The 4055-nt window shown below is 36.1% G+C and overlaps 1 pseudogene; it reads right to left on the minus strand.

Moving 5' to 3' along the window:
- Positions 1–2199: 2199 nt before the first annotated feature.
- LOC111140298 lies at positions 2200–2745 on the minus strand (annotated as a pseudogene).
- Between the last annotated feature and the right edge of the window lie 1310 nt (positions 2746–4055).

A 4055-nucleotide genomic window follows, 5' to 3' on the forward strand; every position in this document is an offset into this window, starting at 1 on the left:
GTATTTACTCCAAAGATACAGATGTAGTGAAAAGAAGGGCCATCTGTACCCCAATGTTTATAGCAGCAATGGCCACGGTCGCCAAACTGTGGAAAGAACCAAGATGCCCTTCAAGGGACGAATGGATAAGGAAGATGTGGTCCATATACACTATGGAGTATTATGCCTCCATCAGAAAGGATGAATACCCAACTTTTGTATCAACATGGACAGGACTGGAAAAGATTTTGCTGAGTGAATTAAGTCAAGCAAAGAGAGTCAATTATCATATGGTTTCACTTATTTGTGAAGCATAACAAATGACACGGAGGACATGGGGAGATGGAGAGAAGGGAGTTGGGGGAAAATAGAGGGGGAGATAAACCAGGAGAGACTATGGACCCTGAAAAACAACCTGAAGTTTTCGAAAGGGCAGGGGTTGGGAGGTTGGGGGAGCCAGGTGGTGGGTATTATGGAGGGCATGCATGCATGGAGCACTGGGTATGGTGCAAAAACAATGAATTCTGTTACGCTGAAAAGAAAAAAAAAAAAGAAGTGATAGATTTCGGAGAAAGAAGTACATGGATGTTTGAAGAGCAGGATCCACACTGGTGACTGTGATGATTAGGAAGTTGCCCAACAAAGTGACTGTATAGATGACGAGGAACAAAATAAAGAGGGAAACTTGCATCTCAGAGTTATCTGTAAAACCAAGAAGAATAAATTCAGTGACTCTGGTGTGATTTTCACAAATCACATCTTAGAGTATTTTCTCTGTAAGAATCAAAAAATGTGTATCATAGGATAATGTTTAAATACAGATATAACTTTTAAAATATCAACAAAAGCCATAACTGCATCTCTGTGCTCACATGTCTCACCATTCTATTTCTCTGAAGCAGAAAGAATGTTTAAAATAAGATAAAATTAAGAAAAAAAATATATTTTTCATTTTATTTTATTTTATTTTATTTATTTTATTTATTTTCAGTGTTCCAACATTCATTGTTTATGCACCACACCCAGTGCTCCATGAAAAACATGACCTCCATAATACCCACCACCAGGGTCCCCCAACCTACCACCCCCACCTCTTCAAAACCTTAGATTGTTTTTCAGAGTCCATAGTATCTCATGTTCATCTCCACCTCCATTTTCCCTCAACTCCCTTCTCTCCATCTTCCCATGTCCTCCGTGTTAGAATATATCTTTTTTTAATGGGTTATATACATTTCTATAATATATTTCTAGTCATAATATTTAATGTTTTGTTATTTGTTTATTTCTAAAGATTTATTTATCGGATGGAGGGAGAGAGTGAAAGGAGTGGCAGAGGGAGGAGTGGGAAAGAATCTCAAGCAGACTGTGGGGAACACAACATGGGGCTTTATCTCATGACCCTGAAACCATGACCAGGGCCAAAAACAAGAGTTGGGCACTTTACTGACTAGTCACCCAGGTGCCCCTAGACAACTAGATTTTAGGACAAAGTTTAATATCTGAAATAAGGAAGGTCATTTCAAAATGACGGAGATCAATTTATTAAAATGGTATAGAAATTCTCAGATTTTATGCTCTTAATAACAGAGTTTCAAATTATCTGAAACAAAAACTGATAGAATGTAAGCAAAAATGGACAAATACATAACAGGATATTTCAATACTCCTTTCTCAATAACTGGAAGAACAAATAAGCAGAAAAACAGTAAGGATATGGAGGATTTGAACAATGCTATCGACTAATGACTAATGGATAGAACAACTAGGCAGAAGATTAACAAGGAAAATGAGGACTTGTAAACTTATGAAACAGTGAGGTTTAACTGACATCTATAGAATAATCCACCCAATAAGAGAAGAATATATTCATTTTAAATGTACACTGAACATTTGTAAAGATAAACTATATTCTGAACCATAAAACAAATCTTAGTGCAAGAACATTCAACTTTCACAAAATGTGTTCTTAAAATTGTGTATTAAAAGAGGGATCTCCAGCAAAGTATCTAGAAACTGAACAGCACACTTAAAAATTACTCATGTTCCAAAAAATAAACCTAAGGGAAATTGTAAATATGGCTTCACTGGTGAATTTTTCTAAACATTCAAAGAATAAATGCCAGTCCTTTTCAAAGAGTGCTAAAAATTTGAAGACAGGGACACTTTCAAATTCATTTATATCAGGTCAGTGTTTTCCTGATTCCCAAATCAGACATGTTACTACAGCTGGAGAATTTTGGTCTGCATATCAGCCCAGCCAGGATGAAACTCATATTGCTTGAACTTTGCTTCCCTGTCTTCAGCAAATTTCTGATATTTTTCCAATGGTAACTTGGTAGAATTCTGAGCTCCTCTCCTCTAGCCAGTTGCTCTTTATAGAATACATCCTGCCTTTTTATCACTCAATCTTTCTCTTCCAGTTGTTTAGCCAGGTGCTTCCTTGGTTTGTTCTTCTTCACTTGATATCCTTCTGTGAAGAACTGCTCTGGTTAACTGCTCATTGGCAAAAGTCCTTTCAGTTCAGTTCTTTGCCTTGCTTTAGTTGTTCCTGATTTTCTGACTCTTTCTTGGTTTGCTCCAATGCCTGCTCCTCAGCCACTCTTCTTTTCAATTCTTCATCAGAAACTGAGGAACCATAAGCACCAGAATACTGTTGAGACTTTGGACCAGTTGGGAAGGTTTCCTTCATACAATCAATCACATTTTCCAAAAGCCAGATGTCTTTTACCATGGTGATATTCTCATTCTCCTCTACTTGGAAGTGACCTTGTGGGTGCTGGTGATCTCATGGCTCTTGCTTCTGTCCCTGCAGAGACTTAGTATGGACCCAAGAGCACTATAGACCCCACCAGAAAAGATACACATGGACATGTCCAGACTCTTTACAGGGAGAGAGCAAGGCCAAAACCCCAAGAAGAAGCAAGGAGAATGTGCCTATCCTTAGGATTGTCTTAAATTCTCTTTTTCCTACTTTATTATTAGTGTATAGAAATACAAAGGATTTATATACATTGATTTTGTATCCTGTGACTTTACTGAATTCATTTATCAGTTCTAATAGTTTTTTGGTGGACTCCTTAGGGTTTTTTATATATATAGTATTATGTCATTTGCAAACAGTTAAAGTTTTACTTATTCCTTACGAATTTGGGTGCCTTTTATTTATTTATTTTTTCTTGTCTGATTGTTGTGGCTAGAACTTCCAGTACATGTTGAAAAAGGGATGAGAGTGGACATCTTTGACTTCCTGATATTACGGGGAAAGTTCTCAGTTTTTCACCACAGAGTATGATGTTAGCTGTGGATTTTTTCATATACAGCCTTTATTAGGTTGAGGTATGTTCCTTCTAAACCTACTTTGTTGAGGGTTTTTATCATGAAAGGATGTTGTACTTTGTCAAATGCTTTTTCTGCATCTACTGAAATGGTTATATGGTTTTTGTCCTTGCTCTAATTGATGTGATGTTTCACATCGATTGATTTGCAAATATTGAACCACACTTACATCCTGAGAATAAATCCTAGTTGATCACGGTGAATGATTTTTAAATGTATTGTTTGATTCAGTGTGCTAATATTTTGTTGGGGATTTAAAATTTTTGATTTTTAATTTATTAATTTTTAATTAACATGTAATGTATTATTTGCTTCAGGGGTACAGGTCTGTGAATCATCATTGTTGAGGACTTTTGCATCTATGTGTATCAGATATATTGGTTTGTAGTTCTCTTTTCCTGGGGCATTTTTATCTGGTTTTGGAGCCAGAGTAATTCTGGCCTCATAGAATGAATTTGGAAGCTTTCCTTCATCTTATATTTTTTGGAGTGGTTTGAGAAAAATAGGTATATACTGTTCTTTAAATATTTGGTAACATTCACCTGGGAAGCCATCTGGCTCTGGACTTTAGTTTGTTGGGAGTTTTCTGATTACTGATTCAATTTCATTGCTGGTAATTGGTCTGTTCAAATTTTCTATTTCTTCTTGATACAGTTTTGGGAAGTTATATGTTTTTAGGAATTTTTCCATTTCTTCTAGGTTGTCCAGTTTGTTGGCATATAATTTTTCCTACTATTCTC

This window comes from Enhydra lutris, unplaced genomic scaffold (genome assembly GCF_002288905.1).
Source record: "Enhydra lutris kenyoni isolate GAN:26980312 unplaced genomic scaffold, ASM228890v2 scaffoldscaffold444, whole genome shotgun sequence".
NCBI lineage: Eukaryota > Metazoa > Chordata > Mammalia > Carnivora > Mustelidae > Enhydra > Enhydra lutris.